Below are 25876 nucleotides of genomic sequence, written 5' to 3'. Positions count from 1 at the left end.
GGAATATGATGCTTTCTATTTGTTTACAGTTGAATATCTTTGATAGCACACTCTCCATTTCATTCTCTTATCATCATTTCCTTGGAAAACAGAAGTTTGTATCTTTCCCTTAAATTCTTAATTTCTTATTTTTATCAAGTGAAATTTATACTCATTTATAAGAATTAAGTACATATATATTTTTATTGAGTTGGTCATAAATTTCAACACATAAGTTAATCTGAAGTCCCTTTGGTTTTGTGTTTGAAAAAGTCTACCGAGGGATGATGCCCAGATCACTGATGTTGCAACATAAACCTGATCATAAACCAAACCTGTAGTAGTAACAACCATCCTATACATATTTGTCCTCCTCTAGGTTTATACAGAATTCTTCCTATCTTTGAAAGTGCACTCATTTGTGTTTTACAGTTATGACAGCTTTAGGGTAATCAGATAACTTAATATTTTTACTAAGTCCACTGGTAGAGGAAAACGTGGAACTTCAAATATAGCTTGTAGTATGTCTTTATACATACATACATTTATGTATGTAGTAACAATGTACTCTTAGCTATGCAGAGCTGGTGTCATACATTCTTCCCTCCAAGACTTCTAGTAGGGAAAAAAGTGAGAATTTTAAAAAGTCAAAGCCTTTTGAATTCTAGCAGCCTGCTGTAGAGCATCAAATAAATGAGCAAAGCATTCTGTGACAAGAATGTTTTGTCTTCCATTAAATTTGTATTTTAAATAAAATTTTAAAACAAATCAAAACACAAAAACACCTGTAAAACTCATTAACAAAAGAAATATAAAACAGGCTCAGAACAGAAAACAGAAAAAAATTCTGAAACTAGACCTTATCCCATTTTGAAAAATGGTATTATTTATCACAAGAATGAAATAAAATCCTAGCATGATCATATAGACAATGTATTTATATGGATGAGTAAGAGGCAAGAATAGAATTTAGAGAATTATGTAAATTTCCTGGAGATATTTTAAGGATGGATGGCCATTTCAGAATAAAAACAAATCTCTATCTAGACAAAAGCACATCTGCTCTGAAATGTTCTCTCTTGAGAATACAACTCTTGTTAGGAATTTTAAAAGGTCTCAGTTACATTTATCTTGAATACTAATGGATATCTTCACAACCACATTTTGATGTAAGTTTTGAATGTGCATTTTGCTTGTCTTACCTCCAGTTCTGACAGAAGTTAAACAGAAGCATGACGGTGCTTTGAGAAATATCCTCTCACCATTATCACCTGACATAGTTATAAGATCACATATTCTAATTCAGCTGAGCAGTCTACCCTCTGAAGTACTGCTATTGTAAATACTCACTGTTTGTCTGCATACAGTGCATGGTAAAGACATTAAAAATAATATTTTAGTGACTGGAGGAGTAATCACTATCTCAGCGCTAAATAGGCATCTAGCATTTTGTGACCTAGAGAAATAAGAATCTGTTGTAGTTTGGTTGATGTTATTACAAGTGGCAGGGGATTTCCTGGCCTCTTTTCTTCCTCTCCCTCTTTTCGGGGAAAAGAAATAGAAACAATCCAATTGTGATAGGGAGAGATGATTAATTTACTACAAATGGTAAAAGAATATAAGATAATATGATATAAAAGAGAGTTATGAGTAATAAAACAAATCTGAGAGAAGATATTTCCAACCGTGCAGCTCATTGCATTGCCCAGAAAAGGAAGACAGTTCTCTCTCATCAGCTGGAATATAAAATCAGGTGGGAGTACAGGAGACTTCTGGGAATTGTAATATGTCTTTTCTGAACATATCTTCTCAGAGCTGGAATCGACATGAGAATAGCTGAGAGTGCCAGGAGATAGAAATCTGAAAGTGCAGTTCCCTGGTACTATGTTTCACTACAAACAGCTTGCTGCATGATGTCGTGATACAGAATATCAATATAAACAGGACAGAATCACAAAGATCAGGCTTGTAACACAGCATAAATATGTTGTTGTGTTCATCGCTGTGTCTGAATAATACATCAACTCCAAAATGGAAGTGGCACTGGGCAAGGATCAATCTTGTTCTTCATAGAATCATTGAGTGGCTTGGTTTGGAAGGGACCCCAATGATTCCAAACCCATTTCCCCCCGGCCACAGGGTGAGTCACAAACCTCCAGATCTGACACTAGACCGAGATGCCCAGGGTCCCATCCAACTGGTCTTGAACACCTCCAGGGATAACAATCAGAGAGGAGAACTAGTGAGTGACGCCCAAGAAGTAAGGCTGAGAGGTCCTGCAGCACACTCACAGCATTGTGAACCAGGAGAAATGCACACATCGAAGAAGACACTAAGCCTCTTGCAGAATAAAAAAAAGTTATTGTCACCATATTTCATTAGATAAATCCTATACTGTGCAAGCATGTATGTACTAATGAACTTTTAAGGCTTTTTTTTATTTATTATTAGTATTTTTTGTTTTGTTTTTATCAGTAGGTGGAGAATAATTTCTGCAGGTTAACATGAACAACAATGTTTCTCCTCAGTGGAACAGTGTAGAGATAACTCCTATTTCAGTTTATTGGCCTTCTTTATAATGCTGTATACTCATTTTAGCCGAACAAGGGTGGGAATATTAGGTGAAGAAATCTCTCTCATTTATAATAATATTGTTGAGGAATTTTGCTGCCATATATAAAACAATATTTATTTTTGCTATCCATATTTTAAATTTACTGATTATCAGGCTGATTATCTCTAATGACCTCAGCCCTGACTGTTTGACAAAGTCAGCAATAATTATGCATTGCAAAGTGTGCTAAGAGCCAAATAAGTCAGCGTAAAAGTATACTTACTCAACAAACATATAAGAAAAGGAATCCCTAAGAATTAAAACATTGCAAAATTCTGTTGCAGTATTTTATCTATATAACTGAAGTGGTTCCGATCCTTGAGAGCTATCCTGGAACTTCTAAAAACTCAATGTTCTGCCAATCAGTCAGTTTTCAGTCTTCCTCACTATCAGTTCTTTTCTTCTACACTTCCTAAGCTTACCTTGGATGTTATGGGAGAGTGTCAAAAGCCTTGTGACATCCAGAATAAGCTGCTTCATCATCTTCCCAGAGATGGAGGTGCTGCTGACTGGCCAGCAGTTTCCCAAGTTCTCTTTCTTGCCCTTCTGGAGGACTGCAGTGATATTAGCTTTCCTCTAGTCTCCAGGAACCTCTCCCAATCTCCATGACATTTCAAAGATGATAGAGAGTGTCTTGGCAATTAATTCTGCTAATTCCCTTAGCACTCATGGATGCATTTCATTGAGTCCCATTTGTGAGCATCACGTTTGACTTAGATGATCTCTAACCAGATCCTCCTCGACCAAGGGAATGTCTTCCTTTACCTAGACTCTCTTTCTTATCTCCAAGGTCTGGGATTCCCAAAGGGCACTCATAGTAAAAAAGGCTGAAGCAAAGAAGGCGCTCAGAAACTCTGCTTTCTCAGAGTCCTTTGTTAACAGGACACTCACCTCATTCAGCAACATACCCCCATTTTTCCTGGTCTTTCTTTTGCTATTGACTTAGAGACTCAGAAACTTAGAGAAACCTTTCTTGTTATCCTTGACTTCCTTCACCAGAATTAAGGTCTTAGCCTTCCTTGTGGCATCCCTGCATGCCGTGACAGTGCTCCTATATTTCTCATTAACTTTGTCCTTCTGATTAGGCAACCTGTAGTAAATACAGTGATGTAATCTATATTACTCAGCCCCTTAATTCTCACTCATAAGATCACCACTCATTCATGATTCATCCCTAGGCAGAGCTCGACACATATTCCCACTCCTAAGCCAAATATCTGGCTCTTTGTTAGCCATGTTTTGACAATATATCATGTGGAAAATACATGTGTGTACTGCTACCTGCCATCTCTCTGGTTTTGATGGCAATTGCAAGTGAGCTTTATGATTTAAAGTGACTTTGCACACACTCACTGATCAATAGCTGTCTCAGGAGACTTACAAGTGTTTTACTGTATAAGCTGGTGCTGAGGGAACTTTTGGAAAGGAGAATTCTGAATCTTTACACAGAGATTCATTTTCATGAATGAAAATGAAGAAGAAAATGAATCACGCTTTTACTTCTAGAGTACTCAATATGCTTGAATATTAGAAAAAGGGTATATGATATTCCAACGCTTTTGTGATACTTTGCCCTTTAAATGCATAAAGAATGATAAAAAGGGCTGGAAAGTGAACTTAAATCCGCAAAAGTATAGTATTCTTCTTTAATCTGTGTTGTGTCAGTTGTTTTTCTTTATTGTGCAAAAGAGTGAGAGCAGGCCAAGTGGCTGCTTGTTTTGTTATGTTTTTGTTTGTTTTTCCCACAGAACAGATAAATACCCTGATTGGGCTGCAGTATATTCCTGTAAACCACGCTGGCTCTTTGGTCTCAGTGCACCACTTTAACTGTCAAGATTGCTTAAAATGCTCAGTACCAAGAATTGTTTGTGCTTCGGCAGTACTGCCACAAAGCACTATCTACAAGGCAGAAGCTATTTCAGGTTTCTAAATGACAGTCTCAATTGCATTACACACTGAGGAAGTAAAAAAGTGGGCTGAGCACTTACGGGTTTATCCCGACTCTCATGGCAGCAGAGTAGTTTCAGCACCTTCAGAATCAAATCCACACACAGTTCAATGACTATTGGTTTGACTAAGAAAATTACAGACCATACAGGTATTTAATATTCTGTTTTACTAAACAGGATCTCAGCATGTGGTAACTGGCATTCACATGCTTAAGAAAGGAAACTAAGTAGTTTCAGTAATGCTTCACAAATGCTGTTCACAGCCAGGGCTGAGCTACTGCTCTAAATCCATTTCTCCCAACTGAAATCATTCCAGGACTTCACTTTAAACTATCTGACACTTGAGAGACAAAGCAAGAGGAGATCAATTTGCCTGGAACTATGATGTCTAATTAAAACACCGTATGTGCTGAGAGACTTGTCACAGTTTGTTAAACCACTGAATGAGTTGGTGGCATTAACTTCTTTTTACAGGAAAATCCTGCTTTAGTTGAAGCCTATTAGAGTGTTTTTCACAGAAAAATTCATTTCAATTTTAAAACTGGAAATCCTGTTATCCTCTATATGGGTGTTGTGTTCTCTAAATTTATATACACCTGCTAGTAAATCTCTTTTACTCTTTGACATCACTGTTAATAATTTATTTCATTTCCTGCTTCTGATACATCTAATCTAGGTGTAATTCTACTCCCTTGAAAAGTTCCAGCATGGTTTTTCAGATTCCTAGTCTTTTTTATACCAGGAGGGAGACATCACTTATCTTCTCCTATGTAATACACAGATCTATCTGAAATGAGTCATTTTTGAAATTTGTCCGAATTGTGGGGAATCTAAGGCATTTTAATATATCGAACTGGTAGTCCAAATGACATATACATTTGGTAATTTTGCCTAGCTTTACTACATTGTACTTCTTCAAAAGAAATATGATATAATTCTAGGAACACCATCCACAAAACCCGACATCATAATCTTTCATGAGGAGAAGTACCATATTTTATTTGCATTCTGAGTATCAGACTGAGATTATTAATCAATTGTAATGGTTCTGTTTCTCCACTATATCGATAAATTTTAAAAGGTGAAAAGGACATAAACTAATTTGGCAAATTACTCTTAAATTCATTTAGGATATCAAGAATAATAGGAATAAATGGGTGTCGATTGATGAAAGATTCAACATGAGTCAGCAATGTGTGCTTGTAGCCCAGGACACCAACAGTATCCTGGGTTGCATCAAGAGAATTGTGACCAGTCAGTTGAGGGAGATTATTCTGCCTCTCTACTTGTGAGACCCCACCTGGAGTACAGTGTCCAATTCTGGAGCTCCCAAAACAAGAAGGACATGGAGTTGTTGGAGCAGGTCCAGAGGAGGGCCAGGAAGATGTTTAGAGGGCTGGAGCACCTCCCCTATGAGGACATGTTGGGCTCTGCAGCCTGGAGAAGAGAAGGCTCTGAAGAGAACATATAGCAGCCTCCCAGTACTTCGAGGGGGCCTACAGGAAAGTTGGAGAGGGACTTTTTATAGGAGCAGGAAGCAACAAGACAAGGGGTCATAGTTTTAAACTGGAAGAGGGTAGATTTAGAATTAGGTATTATCAGGAAGACATTATTTGCTGTGAGAATGGTGAGACACTGGAACAGGTTGCCCAGTGAAGTTGTGAATGCTCTCCCCAAGAAGCATTCAAGGCCAGGGTGGATGGGGCTTTGAGCAACCTGGTGTAGAGGGAGATGTCCCTGCCTATAGCAGGGGGTTGGAACTAGATGATCTTAAAGGTCCGTTCCAACTCAAACCATTCTATAATTCTATGAAGACATTTTTTAAGCTTTGAGAACAAGACATTGGGCTCAAGATATTTAGGTGACTTATGACCAAATGTAGGTGTATAGTGCTAATTGAGACGATGAAGGAAACTTATGACATTCCCGTGTACTTGACTGGTATCAAAAAAAAAGGTCTATGGGAAACACGTTCTTCCACACTGAAAACTGAAAATTGGATAAGTGATGGGTTATTCTATGGCACCTCAGAAAGCATTAAATGACTAAATTTCCAGCTGAATCAAGCCGAAAGACATGGTTCCAAAGGATTCCTCTTCCAGTTTGAAGTAAAACTGAGTTACACAATTGCATATTTAAACAGAGAAAGCTGGGAGTAATTCACAATTTCAAATCAAATTTATATGTGTTGTGTGGGAAAATTTGGAGAGATAATCTTCAAAATTTTAGCATGTTTTGTTGGCATAATGAAATATGATTAACAAGGAAAATCATGACAATAATCTAATCCGTTTATCATATAGTATTTTCATTAATTTCTACCTCTGGCTGTAACCAGCTAGATATTTCATTCACTTCCATATAAATAAAATGTTTTATAGTGTTTCAGTGATCATTAACAACTTAGTTTCTAGAACCTTGTAATGTCTCTAATTAAAAAAAAAAAAGGAAAAAAAAAGATTATTTTTTTATATATTTCTAAAATATGTTTATTATGCCATATGTGGTTTTACTGTTTCCTTACAAATGCTCCTAACCCCATCATGGACCAGTTAAAGGTCAACCAGGAGATCAGGCATGGGTTTATGAGTGGCAGATCTTGTCTGACAAACCTGATTTCATTCTATGACATGGTGATATGCTTGTTGAATGAAGGTAAGGCTGTTGATGTGGTCTACCTGGACTTCAGTAAAGCCTTTGACACTGTCCCCCACAGCATTCTCATAGAGAAGCTGCCCGCCCACGTTTTGGATGGGCATATGCTCTGCTAGGTGAAACACTGGCTGGATAACCGGGCCCAAAGAGTTGTGGCCAATGGAGTTAAATCCAGTTGGTGGCCAGTCACAAGCGGTGTCCCTCAGGGCTCGGTACTTGGGCCACTTTTATTTAACATCTTTTTTAACCATCTTGATGGGGGGATATTGAGTGTACCCTCAGTAAGTTTGCAGACGACACCAAGTTGAGAGGGAGTGTTGATCTGCCTGAGGGGACAAAGGCACTACAGAGTGACCTGGATAGACTGGATCGATGGGCCAGCTTAACTGTATGAGTTTCAATAGGGTCAAGTTGGGTCCTACATTTTAGTCATAACAACCCCAGGCAATCCTACAGGTTTGGGGAAGGGTGACTGGAAAGCTGCCTGATGGAAAATGATCTTGGTGTACGGATGGACAGTCAGCTGAATATGAGCCAGCAGTGTGCCCAGGTGGCCAAGAAGGCCAGAGACATGCTGTCTTGTGTCAGGAATGGTGTGGTAAGCAGGACTAGGGAAGTAATCCTGCCCCTATACTCGGCACTGGTGAGGCCTCACCTTCAGTACTGTGTTCAGTTTTGGGCACCTCAGTACAGAAAGGACATTGAGGTGCTGGAGCAGGTCCAAAAAAGAGCAACAAGGCTTGTGAAGGATTTGGAAAATATGCCCTATAAGGAGCAATTGAAGGAATCGGGGCTGTTTAGTCTCTGGAAAAGGAGTCTGAGGGGAGACCTTATTGCTCTTTTCCAATACCTGAAAGGTGCTTACAGCGAGAGTGGGGTTGGTGTCTTCTCACTGGTGACAGGTGACAGGACAAGGGGAAATGGCCTCAAGTTGTGCCAGGGTAAGTTTAGGTTGGATGTCAGGAAAAACTTCTTTACAGAAAGGGTTGTTATGCACTGGAATAGGCTCCCCAGGGAGGTGGTTGAGTCACCATCTCTGGATTTGTTTAAAAACCATTTGGATGTGGTGCTCAGGGACGTGATTTAGCGGAGGGTTGTTAGTGTAGTATGGTTAGGTCATGGTTGGATTCAATGATCTTTAAGGTCTTTTCCTACCTGAGAGAATCTATGATTCTATTAAAATACAAGAAGAGCATGGAAGTCAAATAGTTCTTTACTGCATATATATTTTAGTAAGTAGTTGCTTTATTACAGTAATGGGCAATCAATATATTCAATTAAAATTTTTAAATAATAATAGAACAAGAAGCATAATCTCTATATTCCTTCCTATTTTTTGAAAATGCTCTCTTGAATATCTTACAATAAAACCTCATAGAAATAACGTCTATGTATGTTTTGTGACATTCAGAATACATTCTATACCAAATATAAAAAAATAGTGATGGAATTGGCTGTGGAGTCCTTCATCTTATCCAAGAGGCATTTGTGCCATTCCTGGAAGATATTTGCTAAGCCATTTCTACTGATAGACATTCTACTGTTTAATACCTGTTTCTGTTCTTACTTATATTTACCAGTAGGCAGTCATCCTGAACATTTCTTCTGTAATATGTGCTTATCATTATTTTTCTAGCCTACAATAAAGGTGGAGAAAATATTATTTTTTCATCCCTAATATACTATTCTAAACCTGAAGGCAGTTAATAAGCAGTCTGCCATGCTTCTCTTCTCTCACTGGAACTCCATTTCTCATTACAATTTTTCTCCTGGATCGCATTACGTAACTGCATTTCTCTTCATACATGTTCTCTTCTGAACTCTTATACCCATTCAGAACAGTTACTTCTGAAAAGCATTACACCAAAGCTAACATAGATTTTCTTATTAAGTTTTGCTTTTTCTGAGTGGAGATAGCTACTTCAAGGATTTTCCTGACTATGCTCAAGTTATTTTCTCCAGTAATGTATTTTTTTTTGTTTCCTTTTTCTTCTTTTTTACTTCCTACCATTCAGGTAGTTCAATTCAACATCAGTTCAATTGAATCAGCAGATTCATTTTCTGTATTATTCATAGATCCACTTCTGAGGAATGGTTTTCTAGTCAGTTGTTAGTGTTTTACTACTAATTGGAGAAAAAAATATTTGTTATAATAATTTGAAACATTTATCTGTCTTGTTAGCATTCTCACACAGCTTTAGGTCTCCTGAAAACACAATCACCTATTCTGTTATCCAAATTATTAGCAAAAATATACTGATCCAAGCCATGGAAAATAAAATCCTTATTCAGTAGATATTTTAATTAAAATGGTAAAGAAGTTATTATCTGATCCGTTGGATTTTGCCCTCACACCACAGTTCTTCCACATAGGCTGTTGTTTCTTACTTTCATCAGCAAAAGAGCATTTGCGATTCCACTGAAATCTTTAGGTGTGTCATGGTATAAAAGATGGTAAACATCTTTTATTTCTTCTATTTCTCCTTTCCACAAACACAGAGAGAAATCTTATTTCTTGTCAGGAGTGCTCCGCATTTTTGGAGGAAAAAATATTTTCAGAACTGGCAATTTTTTTTTAATTGAATTTCAGTAATTACAAATATTTAGATTGATTATTCTGCTAGCTTTGCCTAGGAACTGAGATTAATGTGATTAATGTGCAAATATAATTTTTACTCCTTTCAGAAGTTTGGAACCATTTTATTTCCCTTAATCATCCAAAGGTTTTCAAAATGCTCAATAAAAATTACAACATCACTTCAGCCAGTTCACAAAACATTTAAGATTAAATTCGGGAAGATCAGCCATTTAAATTATAATCATACGCTTAATAGTCTCAGTTACCTAATCTATTCATACATGAGCTATTCGAGGCTAAAGTATTTCCTCCCTTCTTTTGTATTAGTTGTATGTGCTTACTACTCATTGGCTAGCTGACTGGTGAAAATTAAGCAATAAATTACTAAAAGAGTGTGTCTTCCTGGCACCACCTGCCAATAATTTTTGTTTCTTTCTAATACTAAAACTTATTTTTTATTCTCAGAATTTCTTGGAAGAAAGAGCCTTCAGCTACTTCCATGAGTCCTTACCTGCCTCAGATATCTTGCAAAGACACTTGTCATTTTGCTGATCTCTTTCTTCTAATGGTCCTGAACTCCTGGCATTTCAAGATCACCGTCATGAACTGCTTCTCATTTTCTTGTGATATGGAAGTTTCTTTTTATCAGTGAGAATCAAATTTAGAAGATTGTAATTGTTTTTCCCATATTCTATACCCCAAACTTGTCATCTGTTAATGTCAATGATAATTGTGAAGTTATTCATGATGGCAACAGTTAAAAACAGATGGCATGCAATAGGATCTTCCTGGAGATTTCATTTGTTAGCAACTTCTCATAATTGTCATAAATTTCCATTTCTTAAATTAAATAGCACATTTCAGAGTTAGTCTGATGATTTTTATGTTCTCTGCTTCTCAAGGAATTGTGATTTATTAACTTTATGTGAGTGAAAAGGGAATAACAGCAACCTTGTGTTTCACTTCCTCAACGTGTGTTGTGATACTTAATATGGCAAGGTTACTTACTTTTCCTTAAAAAACAAATTTCTAAATGCTTGATACAAAAATATAATATCAAGTCTTCCCAGGTACATTTACGTACCCAAGATTTTGGCTTACCATCAGTCAGTTACTGGATTTCTCAACAGTAGTTCAGTTGTATTCCACTCTCAAGCAAGTCAGTGCCACAGTAGCTGATAGTACAACGTTAAAGATATGTGAGTTTGTTCTTTTTCTACTTTTATATTATTAATTAGTACATATTACAGACATACGTTACCTCAGAAAATTTATGTTCAGCATCACTTAGTACTTAATAAGTATATATCTTACAGTTACCTGTAATGTGACATATGCTGCAATAATTTTGATCTCGAGTTTTGATCTAAAATACAGTGATCTAGATTGCCGTCAGCTAATCCTCAATATATAATTGAAAAATAATTTATTTTCTCTAAGTAATTCTTTTATTAAGCATCTATTCCAAATCAAATTAAGAACTGAACAGCATAAAAATTGAGTCATTAAGAGTGACTCTTTTAAAATAATAATATTGGTTCATTTAACATTTAATACATAGGACTTCTTATTTCCACTACCAGGGTTACTTTGTCAAAAAATATGTACAGATAATAAAATTACACCTAGTCATATATTCCTTTTCTACTTGGATTGTCACAAGTCCATGAGACCAGATGGGATCTACCTGAGTGCACTGAGGGAGCTGGTGGAAGTGATTAAACACACTTTCTGTTATTTATCAATAGTCCTGGTCAATCAGGTCCCAGATGACTGGAGACTTGCCATTGTGACGTTTATCTACTAGAAAGGTTGGAAGGAGAACCTGAAGAACTACTGGCCTGTCAGCCTGAGCTTGGTATTGGAGAAAAATCATGAAGCAGATGGGAGATTGGGGGATGATACCATTGTTTTCTGTAAAGGCAAGATGCAAGTTGGTGCCTCCATGCTCCCTCTTATCTGCTGGCAAGGCCTGGAAGATGGGAACAAAAGGAGTTCCTGCTGAGATCCAAAAGCCAGAAGCTGTCCAAAAGGAGCTGATTCAATCACTTTTGACTTATAAATAAGTTTGTACTGTCTTTGGAAAGTATCACTGTGGTCACCATTGTCAACTGAAATACAGCCCCCGAAGACCCATCACTACTGAAGACAAACCATGCTGGACCCATGATGGTGACTATCTCCCTCTTGCTTCCTACAAAGACTCCTTGCTTTTATTTTCTATCTTTTCTAGTGCCCATCTCCCCTTCCCCATCTCTATGATTGATTAAGATTTGTAATAAACTGGTCGGACAAACATTTGAACCATTGTTTCTTAATCCCACATCGGGTATACATTTATCAAAGATCTTCCACTCCCTCCTATACACTGGAGCGAGACAAGTAATGATGAGGGTACACTAGTATTGTGTACAGTTTTGGGCCCCAAGAAAAACATCAAAGCCATGGGGTATGTCCCAAAGAAAGGCAACGAAGATGTGAAGAGCCTGGAACAAAAGTCTTATGGGAAGTGGCTGAGGGAACTGAGATTGTTCAGTCTGAAGGAGGCTCAGGGGAGACCTTATCATTCTCTACAACTATCTGAAAGGAAGGTGTAGTGAGGTTGGTGTCAGCACAGGTTGGATATTAGGAAAAATTTCTTCTCTGAAAAAGTGGTGCTCAGGGAAGTGAAGGAGTCAACCCTGAAGAATTTAAAAAAAAAAAAAAATGGTTATATGTGTCACTGAGTGATCTGGTTTAGTAGGCATGGTGGTGGGGATGGGTTGAGACTTGGACTAGATGATCTTAGATGCCTTTTCCAACCTTACTGATTCTATATTTCTCTGAACTGAAATCTCTCTTCTGTCTTTACCTGAATTCTGAAAATACTGTAATTCGAATCTCTTGATAAGAATACAGTATAGGCAAAACAGTCCTTCAGATACCTAGAAGTAGTTTTCAGCATGGGTAGCAGATAACATGAATACTGCCAATTAAAAGCTGTTTTTGCTAAAGAAAATGAATGACAATTGCTTTTCTGCATTCTCTATGGAAGTATTATTTTTTAGTGCTTTTTCTGCTTAAACTAATGTCTCTATTTATCGCATAATTCTTAGTTTTCAAAATGTATCATGAAGATTCATGTAATTACTGATAAGGTAGATGAATTGTCTTTCAAACAGTTTTTGGATACAACTTCTATCATAGGTCCCCTTGTCTCCACTGCAGAAGAAAATGATAATGAAAGAAGAAGAGGCCATTTAAGCTTTCTGTTAAAAATAGAAAGGTTCTCTCATAAATTGCATTGGAAAATTGACACTGAGCTCTATAGTTATGTCTCTGAAATTCTCATCTTCAACACAATTAAACTCATTCATCTAATTCCAATACATCATTCACTTTAATGGCAGTCCTCAAACCATGTAACAATATTTCCAAGAACTTTTTTCACAGTTACTTTGTCACTGATAGATTTTTTTTTCCTTTTATTTAAGATAACATACTGCAGTAAAAGCTTTTTTTGGCAGCAGACAGTAAGTATCCTAGCAGTAAATAAATAAAAGTCACAGCAGCCAAAATCATGACACTGACAATTTTGTACGGTGTTTTTTCTTTTTATTCTTCTTCTTCTTTTTTTAGTAATAAAGAAAAATTGTACAGGCAGATTTTCATTCTAAGATTTCACTTTACTAAGTTAGGTCAATATTTACAGCTATTTTATAGGATGCTGTGGGAGACAGCTGTTGCAATGTTCAGTGGTGTAACTGAAGAGAAAGTTCTTGGGTTATCCTGCCTAATTTTAAGTTTTCCTTTGGTGGTTAGTTCTTACAAATAGAGAAATCTTTCCTTATAGTTCACCGTGTGGTCTTCAGCTGTGCCTGGAATGAAGATAGGAGGCACTAGGCCAAGAGATAAAAGAGAAAATTATAAAATTTGAATATCATCATTGATTATGTTACATAAAAATGTATTTTGACATTGTGTTTTATTTGCAGGCAAGAGTTTTGTTCAGTTATTATTACGATTTCATTAACCTGTAATTAGTTATGATTTCATTAACCTACTCATTCATAATTTTCCAAATTGACACAAAGTAAAAATAAATGTAATAGAATAAATCCTCCACTTTCTCATTAAATCAATATAGAAGTTAGGGACCTTGTTGCAGATAACATTCCACATATACGTAAACAATATTTCATTGTTGGTGAGGTCTACTTTCATGATTGTTTGTTACTATTTGATGAAAGAAAGTTCCTCTGTCAATAGTTAGCTTCACTCATAAATTTTCATGCTAATTCAAAACAGTGAAAGAAAACATATTTGAAACAAGTTAAAAACTGCTGGCTCAAAAGTGCTACACCAAAAAGTTCTGAAATCTTAGGTCTTCTTTAAATTCTTTAATAAAGGTGTATTCATAAATTCACAACTTGCATTCTTTCAAGAATTTTAGTTTCTTTTCCTATAGCATTCATATACATACTCAAAGATATTTATTTACTTAGGACATGACCAAGACAACTGATGAAGAAATAGAAGGCATTGCAGGTCTATCAGCTCTGGAAATAACAGGAAATAGCCTGGAAATAACAACCCTGAAAATTACCTTATATTGTAGTTCTCTTTACTTATCCCTCAAATTAGGGCAATAGCAGTCATATAAGACTAATTAATTCTGACTTGAAGATGGATTTGAAAAATTCACTGTTTGTGTACACTGGTGATTCTCCACAGTTGTGTTATCTCCTGAGGATGCTTCTGGAGCTGCCAGACTCATTGTCTGCCAAGTTTGGTTCTGTTTATTAGCCTGATACATTGCCTGATGACAATCTCCAGCTCCATGTGTCTGAATTCTATCTTTCAACACACTGCTTCAGGCCTGTAGTTTCTAACTTTCCATCAGGTGCTGTCATTTTCCAGTAGTCAGCTGTAGAGATGTACTGCATGATTACTTAGCAAGCTACAGCTCCTGTTTACATTAACACAGTCTTCACTAGCTATAATGTTGACTCACCCTCTTGATAGAGTTTTATTAGGTAACATATAAAAGTGAAATGTATAAATAAAAGCCTAATCTGGAATGAAGCCAAGAGATTACACTAAGGATTTGTCCCAAATAAATTTTAGCAATGAACTTAAATATGTGCGATATTCTACAATAAACAAATGTCTAGTTCTTGCACTGACTGATTTTCTGTCTCCAGAGGTGGATATTACAGCCTAGTGTTGTATAGTGCAACTCATAAAATTCACTTAAATTAGGAAAAAGTAAACCATTTAGATTTTTTTTAAAATGAACAAATATTGCATCTCAATATGTTCTGAGATCACTTATTTCTGATGGATTTATTTCGATAGGTGTTCTAGGAATTTGTAACTTGTAAATGCAGACAAAAAAAGTTTGTGGAGACTCTAAGTTCTGTGTAATATGGTTTCACAGTGACACTTTCCAAGAGATCTTCCTTTTTTTGCAGAGCAATGGCTTCATTTTACAGCTAGTAATTAATTTGCAAAAGATATTAGCTATTGTGTAATTTCGTTTATTTCCAAAAGCTAAAATTTCAGCTCTGAAGGGCTTCATTGCCCTTCTCTAGACATGCTCCAGGGCTTCGAAGTCTTTCTTGCAGTGAGGGTCCCGAAACTGAACGCAGTACTCGAGGTGTGGCCTCACCAGTGCTGAGTACAACGGTACAATTACTTCCCCTGCTCCTGCTAGCAACACTATTTCTGATACAAGCTAGGATGTTACTGGCCTTCTCGGCCACCTGGGCACACTGCTGGTTCATGTTCAGACAAGCACTGATCACTACCCCCAGATCTGTTTCCTTTATACAGTCTTTCAGCCATTCTGCCCCTAGCCTATAACATTGCCCAGGTTTACTGCGGCCAAGTGACCTGGCACTTGATCTTGTTGAATCTCAACCCATTGTCTTCAGCTCAGAGATCTAGCCTGTCCAGATCCCACTGTAGGGCCTCACTATCCCCAGGCAGATCAACACTTCTGGCCAAATTGTGTCAGCTGCAAACCTGCTGAGGGTGTACTCAATGCCATCATCCAGGTCATCGATAAAGAAACTGAAGAGGATAGGCCCCAGTACCAACCCAGGAGAACAAGCTTGTGTCCAGTTGCCAGCTGGATTTAACTCCATTTGCCACCACTATCTGGGTCCGGCCCTCCAGCTAGTTCTTTACTCAGTAAAAAGTGTATCTGTCCACCCCATGGACATTAAGCATTCATGTTTAAATGGTTGGTTCATCTGCCTCAGATATTTTAAATAATTACTGAGGTTTCTTATGTAAACAGTAAGAATGATTATAGCTAATCTGAAAAATTTATCCACTGGATGGAGTGATTCTCAGGCTAAATGGGCCTAGAGAACCCATGCTTGTGCTCCTGTGGACTGCCCATCTCGAGCAGGTCATCTGCACAGCTATTCAGTGTTGTGGGTACACCCTGGGTTTTTCATATCAATTCCTTTTTCGGAAAAGGATGAACTATTTATTATCTGGATCTCACTGATAAATATATTGTTAGTCACTGCTGAAAAGTTTAACTCTGAATTTTGCATTTGTTAAAGCATATTTTTAACTGCTTTCTATAAGTATTGCTGAAATTAGAGCTGTGGTGTTAACCCAGATTTGGGAATTCAGCTTTGAACTAATGTTATGTTCAGTAGAGTATAAAACCTACCACTCCTGCATATTGACATTTTGTACGTGCTCATTCTGAAACAAACTTTACTCATCTGCCTTGTACTTACGTGGTATATATATACACAAATGTACTGTGAGGAAATGGACTAATGAAAATTAGTTGTTCAATACTTTTTGCCTATATATTGCTGAATTCTCAATAAAAAGTACTAGGAAGCAAGAATGACAAAAATGAATGTATTGTCTACTGAGTTTGCTCAGTATATATTCTCTGAAAGTGGAATATTTGGAATATTGATACCCTACTAACCACCAAAAAGAAATCACTGTAAATGCCCTCTGTTCTATTTCTGGAGGACACTTCTCAAAAAAATGAGGGTGGATACACTGCCCATAAATGGACATGAGGAATCAAAATGAGATATTAACTTCCCTGTTAGGGATAAACATAACTCTTAAATCAAATATCTACCATTGTTAGCTGTCAGGGATCAGCTAGCTGTTTCCGAAACTTGATTGTTTTGTATGGGAATATTTACAATTTAATGACAAACAATAATTGGAGCCATAACTGTATTTAGAGGATGAATTATAATATGCAGAGATCTACATTAGACGATGTTGAAATGAAAATTTCTAAAAAGAAACTAGAGGATTGTAATATGAAAATTAAAAAATATTACATGAAAATACTGAATTTATGTATTTAGCAAATAGTAAAGCTGATGCTGTTTTTGTAAAATATTATAAGATACGCCCAAATGATAGAAAAAAATTTATTAATCACTCTACATTTATGGAGAAATAAATATTTCATAGTTATAGGATAATATAGTATAGTATATTGTTTAATTTTTATTTATTTAGGATTTAACAATTATATAGTTATTCAGTTTTCTTAAACATAATTAACTTTTTTTCAAAAAGGCATCATTTCATTATTCCTTGAAGCTATAAGAATCTCTTCCCCCTCACAGAATACATCTATTTACATGCAGGATTGCATGAATTGTCACATTCTAATGTTTGTTACAGTTGCTCAGAATTTTAGGATATAAAAAGACAAGTCCTTACTGCTGGAGATAAAAGATGTCTATCAGCTAAAAACTTGAAAGACTTGAAATTTAAAAGGGAACATAAGCTATGTAAGTCATATAAAAATAATATAAATAAAGTTTTGCAACTGCTCTTGCAAGTGAGATTTCAGAAAATGCTAACTAGAAACATTCACATCATTTTGAAGTTCTGCCTTTATAATTAGGTTTCTATAGATAGCTGCCAGTGATCAACCAATTTGCAAGAGTGTAGTTGTGCTGAGAACAATGCTTTTAGCATTTTGTTCTTTATCTATTTATTTATTTTTTAAAAAATATATTTAGGGAAAGGCAGAAATTCATGGCTTGTTTTCTCATACTAAAGAAGTCTCTTCAACCTAATCAAGAGTGAGAAAAATCTATTCTTTCCAATCATCAGTCATTTATGAAAGCAGTCTTTCAATTATTCTCATTTTTCAGCTTAGAAATTAGTCTCCACTACTACAGAATGTATTAATCCTCCTGGCACCTGAAGGCTTTTTGACTTCATTCTCTTCGTTGTGAATGAAATACCAATTTTCTGTTAGAAAAATCTGATATAAGGATCCATGCATTATCATTTTTTTTACTAGTAATACATAATTACAGATTTTTTTTTATCTTATATTTATTAGATTATTATTATTATTATTATTATTATTATTAAATTTGGCATAGTCTGATAGACTCTCTCTTGCCAGTGGACTGCTAGTTTTAAGGTTTATAAGTACTTTGTCCCAGTTCTTAGTATTTTTTCTTTTTTAGCTGAATGGTATTACCTTTAAAATTGTCATAAAACTTTTATTTTTATGCTAAATAAGAAAATATAAGTTGTCTAAAAATATTAAAGTTCAACAGCTGTAGACTGACATATGTTTTTGTTTCTATTTAACCTAAGATGTACCTACTTAAAGAATGAAGTTTGTTTTAAATTATGAGATCATTTTGTTCAATTCTTACAGAGAAAAAATAAAGCGAAAAATGAAGCAGAAGGAGAATTGATCGAGTTTGCTTTTTTTCCTGCATGAGGAAAATCATCAGTACTTAATATTAGCACAGCAATGCCACTATGCCTTAGCTGTTTTCTTCACCTTCCACAGCTAGTAGAATAAACTCCACTGATTAGTAAGAAAGAAAGCAGAAGACAAGCTAGAGTCTGAAAAAGGAAAATGGGAAAATCACATTAAACAGTGAAGGAATCTCTAAGGATTTTCAGTCAGAAAAGTCTGTGGTTTAAAAAAATGCCAATTCAAGAAATATTAGGATCTGCAAACCTCAAATCACTGTTTCAGAAAAAGAGAACTTGGAGGATGAGATTTAATTGCATCCATCTCCTTAGTGTCTCTAAAAGCAATTCTAACTTTTGTCTGAAAATGGAGTGGTCACCATATACTTCTGCACTGACTGACTACTTCAAATACTATCTTCTATCTTCACTCTGTCTCCTATGAAAAGCAATAAAAATTAAAACAGCACATTTTGAGTGTGTTTTCTGAAATTCTTCCAAATCACCAAGAAATGATTCATATTGTTATTGCTGGCATTTCTTTTTCAATTCAAAATTTAACTGCTTTCAGTTTGCTCACTCTTCTGATTGCTTTAGTCTAGTTTTCACAGTATTCTTCAAACACGGACTGATAGATAGTCACCTAAAATCCTTTATTCTCCTCAAAGGAGTGATTAACATTGTCTCTGATCTCGATTAAAAGTCAGTAATAAGATGTGGATATTAATTCTTTTTCTATTTTTGTAAAATATAAAAATAATGTTAGTCTATTTCCTTAAATAATGAAAAGCCTCAAAGCCTGGAATGGAGTGGCCCCACACACAAACGGGATGGTACTCAACTTGAAATTGTATCCTCCATCCTCAAACCTCCCCAAAATATTGTGAGGTCCAATGTTCTACCTAAATAATATACTTCTTAAGAAGGACATAATATATGTTAGGCAGCCATGTTCTGGTCTATACAAGGATTAAATAAGGTCTAACTTGACTGATGGAAAAGAAGAAGGTACATGAAGAGGAAAGCAAGGGAGAGGAGGAGAGGGGAGGGGAGGGGAGGGGAGGGCCATGATATCAGTGGGAGATATTGGTGGTACAGCAGTAGAGGCTGAACCTTCCTGCTAATATTCCATTAAGATTTGTTGCCATGTGACAAATGGCAGCAGAGGAGCAGTCTGATACAATGACATGTGACATAGTAGTGCGCATAAAGCAAAGGTAAGCCATTCAACTCCTGCATGCAGAAATATTTTCACCCACTGATACTCATTAATGCTTTCTGAATATTTACTGAGACCAAATAGTGGATGTGACCACATTGAGGTGATGAGTTGTATCTTTCAGCTGCAGTGACGATGACAGTAAGTCACCTCCACTGGTGCAGATTTTTATGAGTGTGGCATGCAAACTCTTGTTCATAGCTGGCATAGATAATGGCAGTGATGATATTGAAAAATGGAGCTTTGTAGCTGAGAATTTGCTCTATCAAATAGTGTTATTGTGCTCTTTGTATCTAGATTAGTTTGGAAATATTTAGGAGGCGTTGCAGTGCAACTTATCCAATTATTTTGCTATTTAACTCACTGTAGTTAAGATCTATTTTGCCCTTAATCGCTCTAATTTTTGACTTTCACAGGAACAAGACAGCAGCTAGCTACTGACAAGATCTAGATCCCTCAACGACTGATTAGAATCACAGAAGTGTTAAGGTTCGAAAGGACCTCTGGAGGTCATCTGTTCCAGCATGGACATCAAGAGCACTTTGGCCAGGATCACTTCCCAGCAACTTTTGAAGATAACAAGAAGGAGATTCCACATTCTCTCTGGACAACGTGTACCACAGCTCCATCACCTGCACAGCACAGAAGTTCGTGTCGTGCTTTCTGACGCTCGGATGGAACCTCCTGTAAGAGATTATTCTTTTACATCATTGTCTCAAAGCTTGCTGGGGACACAGATGAACAAGTCCAAGCAAGTCCTGGGCAAGGGTTGAGAAATCCTTTGTCTGCAGAACACTGATGGACAAGGCCAGGGGCGACTAGAGAGAGATAAGCTGCAGCTTAGTGGCCGTGAAGCGATCTTTCGTATGGGCTTATCTTGAGGAAGATGACCATCTCAGGAGGTGCTGCACATGACTCTTACCCAAGTGCCCAGGAATGCCACGCTGGCAGAAGAACGATAAAGAGGGGACCTATAACAATGAGGTTAGGTTTTCTGGCAACAGATTCCTCATGAAGAAGAAGAGGTTTCTGTCATGAGGAGCCTCACGACCTGCCTCTCTCCCTCCTGGACTTGCTCTGCGCTCTACCTGCATGCTAAAGAAGAACAAAGGTGTCTGCCATCAGATTCCTCATGACAGAATTCCTGCATGTTGACGGACTCTCCTGGGCATGCCGCCTGAGTCCTGCTGCTTCCTCCTGGATTGGCTCTGCCACTTCTTCCTGCTACCTGCTTGCTGCCCAAGGTCAGCCATGCTGTTGCTGCTCTCTCCCCCTCCTGCTTTTGCCTCAGATCATCAAAACTGCATGCAACAGGACGGCTGCTGGATCCTGGTGGTGACTATCCTCACTTTGCGCAATTCCTGCTTATTTCCTATCTTTTCCATCACCCTTCTTCCCTTCCCCATCACCATAATTCATAATAGTCACCGTCCTTCCCTTTCCTGTCTCCCTGATTAGAATTTATAATAAACTGGTCAGAAAAACGTTCAAACCATTGTTTCTTAATCTCATGCCAGTTATATTAAAAGAACCTCCTCTTTCTCCTATAAATTGGAGCGAGACACCTCCTTGGTTTCATTTTGTGCCTGTTGCATCTTGTCCTGGCAGTGGGCAACACTGGAGTCTGACTCCATGTTCTTTATATTTTCCATTCAAGTATTTACACACATTGACCATCCAAGAAATGACATCCATTTGTAAGGCTTCAGTTTAGGAGATTTTCCGACAGTGAAAATTGTTGTATTTTCTTTTTGTTGTTGTTTGTTTGTTTGTTTTTAATGTATTACAATCTCATAAATCAAAGATTACCTCCATGCAGAACATACTAGTGATGAACACACCGTTACCTGAAGTCATCAAGTCAGAATCGGACTTCTAGAAGACGATTTTTGTCATATACAACTTGCAGAACTTAGTGCAGAAATAAATGCTTTTGCATTTTCCAGATCTGTTATATAAAGGCTTGTAAGGTCAAAAGCTTGAACTTACTAATATGTCACCTTGATTTGTGGCAAATTTAAGTGTTCAGAGGCTTTTCTTTATCACATTCTAAATTTTAAAATTATTTCTTTCAAGTGGAAGATTCCTGAGAAAAGGGAACATCATATTAAAAATAAAAAAATTTAAAAAAATACAGCGACAAACGTCAACAGTAAATTTGGTATTATTTGTAGTTTGTGAATGCTATTTTAGAAGTAATTAAAAAATAATTATGGATTCAGTATAGAGATGTAAATATTTTTACTCTGAATATTTTAAAAAAATATATTATGAATAATCTGTAGCAGTCTGCTAACCTAGAGATTGTGCAGAGTAGATAATTATATAATTGGGAATATGTCAGCATCAAGATTCCTAATCAGATAAATAACCTGGAAAGGGAAACATCTCTTATTTGAATGTTATGGATTTTTTAAAAAGTAATCTATCATTTCTCTGTGAGAATGTGTGTTGGGCTTTTTCCCTTGTATTTTATATTTAGTTGTCCTCTGACATTTTATTTTGCTGCTTTAAATTTTTGCAACTTTGAAAAAAGAAACACTTTTTATGCATTGTGTGTTGTAAGTTAATTTTTCTTGTCAGCTAAACAGTTCATCTTGGGAATACAGCAAATTATTATATTTTTAACAGTGGATTTTTAATGCACTCATGAAAAATAAAGGGAACTGATGTAAAAACAAACAGATAAACAAAACAATAGGTTCCACTGCCCCTTGAACAAATAAAATAATAAGCAGAGCTCAGCTCATCCCAGGAAGAGCCTTTAAGCACTGTCATGTCAGATATTGGAGAACAGAGTACATTTACCCTTCAGGAAAGACATTTTTAAATTCATTTCAGTCATTGTTCATAATTGAGTTTAACAGCTGAAAATCCTTCAATTGACCTCCTGTCTATCTTTGTTTTTTCTTCTGACACAATTTCTCAGAAAATAAGTCTATCCAAACAATCTAGAATGACAGCAACAATACTCATACATACACATAAACATACATAAGAACAGAAAAACACTACAGGCTTTAGATATATGTTATACTTGTGCATATGTAGAGAAACATATGTCACATACATACATATAGCACTGTTACTCAATATATGTATGTATACTTTGTTGTTAAATATATCTAAAAATATATATTTATATGTTTCTACCAACCCCCTACACAAATACAAAACTAAAAAAAATAACCCCATCTGTCTTCAAAGTGCTGGAACTGATGCAGGTAAATGACTAAAATTGCTTAAATTTCTTCTTTTTCCATACACAAAGAAAATCTCAAATCCACATGGTATAAACAGATCATATATGGAAACTAATTAAAACCCTGTCAAAGTGAGCTTGTCATCTTCAACTGAAGTGAATAAGAAAATAGAACAACACGTTACAAAATTTGGCACAGAATGTTGCTTTTATTTTGAAAACATCTTGAGAGAATTTAGAAGCTAAAATACTAGTTTTTTGAAAACATTATTTCAACAAGTGTATTTTATCACTCCCCACTACTCTTTTCATATCTGGAAGTAAGGGAGGGAGTTTGGAACACATGGGGAGGAATGATAGCAAATGTGTTAGTACAGGTTCTCTGCATAGAAGGACCAGGGTATCCTGGTGGACAACAGGTTGCCCATGAACCAACAGTGTGCACTTGTGGCCAAGAAGGCCAGTGGTATCCTGGAGTACATCAAAAGCAACTTGGGCAGCAGGTCGAGGGAGGTGATCCTCCCCATTTACTCTGTCCTGGAGAGGCCACATCTGGATTACTGCGCCCAGATCCGGGCTCCTCCGTTCAGAAATACAGGGATCTTCTAGAAAGAGTCTGGTAGAGGGTAACAAGATGATTAAGGGCCTAGAGCATCTGTCCTACCAGAAAGACTAAGAGAGTTGGGACTCTCAGTCTGGAGAAGAGAATGTTGAGAAGGGATTTCATAAGTGCTTGTAAATATCTGAAGTGCAGGAGCCAAGTTGATGGGAGTGATCTCTTTTCAGTGATGTGTAGCAATTGAACAAGAAGCAACAGGCTGAAACTGGTACACACAAAATTCCATGCTAACACAAGGGGGCATTGGAACAGGCTGCTCAGAGAGGTCATGGAGTCTCCTCTGGAGATACTCAAGACTCATTTGGATGCCTATCTGTGAAACTACTGTAGGAAACCTCTTTCAGCAGGGGGTTTGGACATGATGATCTGTAGAAGTCCCTTCCAGCTCCTCCAGTTCTCTGATTCTGAATTTCTCAGATACTGCTTTAAGTCCAGTAATACTGACCCAAAACTTTGACAAAAGTACTAAGAATGATCTAATTATCTAAGTGAGTGATAGTCTGTAATTTTACCTCACACAAAGGAGTTTATCATATTTAACTTGCTTTAGACAATTCATTTAAAATGTTGCGTTATCAGTTATGAAATCATTCAGTTTTCATCTTAGTCCCTGTCCTCTCAGGACAACTTGGGCTTCTCCAGGGCTGTACATAGAAATCTGTTCCTTGTGATGCCTGTGGTCTGCAGGGGGACAACCTGCTCCACCATAGGTCTCTTCTGGGCTTCAGGGAACTTCTGTTCCACACTTGGAGTACCTCTTGACCTCCTGCACTGACCTTGGTGGCTGCAGGGACATTTCTCTCATATTTTCTCACTTCCTTCTCCCTGCTGCTGCTGCTCAGCAGTTTATCCCCTTTCTTAAACCAACTACTGTCACTCAGTGGCTCAGCTCTGGCAAGCAATGTGTCTCTTTTGAAGTTGGTTTGAGTAGGCTCTCATCTTGACATGGTGCACCTCCCTTGCTCTGCCCACAGGGAGCAGCTCTGTAGCCATGCTTCAATCAAAACCTTGCCATGTAAACACAAAACAGTGAGAAGAAAGAACTAAATGAATACACAGACATATCATGTTATGTAGACCAATCAAGATCCAGCACCCTTATGTAAGATTTTTGCAAATCTTAAGGGATTGATTTTAAGACGGGAGCTTTCTTTCATAAGGATCATGAGCAGAGAATTGAAGGTATTTGTAACTAACGCTTGTTGTGGATTCTATGCTGACAATTTCTGCATTGTTATTTAACTCATTGACAGAGAAGGAGCTTGGAATTTGGCTTTAGCTTTTGTTACACGTTTCCTTTTCAGTAGAATAGTTGAACATGCACAGGTTAAATCTAAACACATCATAAACTGTTTAGAATATAAATAAGCATATTTTACTTAACATTACTGAATTATAAATTCTGACTGGGAAGCAAATCAGTGTGTGTATGTTTCTACTATTTATTGTATAAAAGTGAGGTTAGAAAGATGGTTTTGAATTTGGAAAGAGACATATTCTCCCATTTATTTCTTATTGAATGTAGCAACAACATTGCCTTTTGTCCTCCTTGAGTGCAGGATTTCTTAATTTCCCTTTAGTGTTTTAGATGTTCCTTGTACTTACTTATACTAGAAAATGTATTCAAGAGTATGAAAGATACAGTCATTCATTCCTGCCACTGGATATTTATATAAAATATAAGATACATATATATATTAAATACCAGAATCCATTAATATATCTATCTTGGCTACACCAGATAAAATAAACAAAAAAAAATATATGATTAATTATCTTCTACAGCCTGATCTCAGTTTGGATATCTTCCACTACGATGATTGTGAATCCTGCTATGTTGTAAGATTTCTCAGATTCAGCCTCTGTTCAGTAGTCACATTGAAGCAGGACCAGAACAAATCATTCCAGACTCTCTAAGCCAACAGATATCATTAGGTTTGAAGTTACAAGCATAGACAGATGTCCTAAGAGTGCAGTACAGATCCATCTGTAATTAGTGAAAATGAAAGAGAAAAATTATAGTTGTACTTCTACAGTGAATATTAATCAAACCCCAAACTGCAAGTGAAACAGCCAAGGCTGTTTGTCTCCTTCATTTGAGAAGCTGTTATTTGTTTTTGTACAGGGGTTCTAGACCTCAATTTGCTTATGGCATTCCATGTTAAACATTAATTTTGGAAAATTAATTAGAAATCTAGATCTCATAGAAGGCAGCGTTCAGTGCAACTTCCACACTCAAACTACGAGAAGGGGAGGAACAAGATTTAATTGTTTCTTTTCACTGTGTCAGAATGGTCAGCAGAAAAATTTCAACAGTTGTCTGATTTTTACCTTCTAGAAAAATTCTGT

The sequence above is a fragment of the Meleagris gallopavo genome, chromosome 1 (genome assembly GCF_000146605.3).
Source record: "Meleagris gallopavo isolate NT-WF06-2002-E0010 breed Aviagen turkey brand Nicholas breeding stock chromosome 1, Turkey_5.1, whole genome shotgun sequence".
Lineage (NCBI taxonomy): Eukaryota > Metazoa > Chordata > Aves > Galliformes > Phasianidae > Meleagris > Meleagris gallopavo.
The sequence above is the reverse complement of the archived record's forward strand: the minus strand, read 5'-3'. Positions refer to the sequence as shown.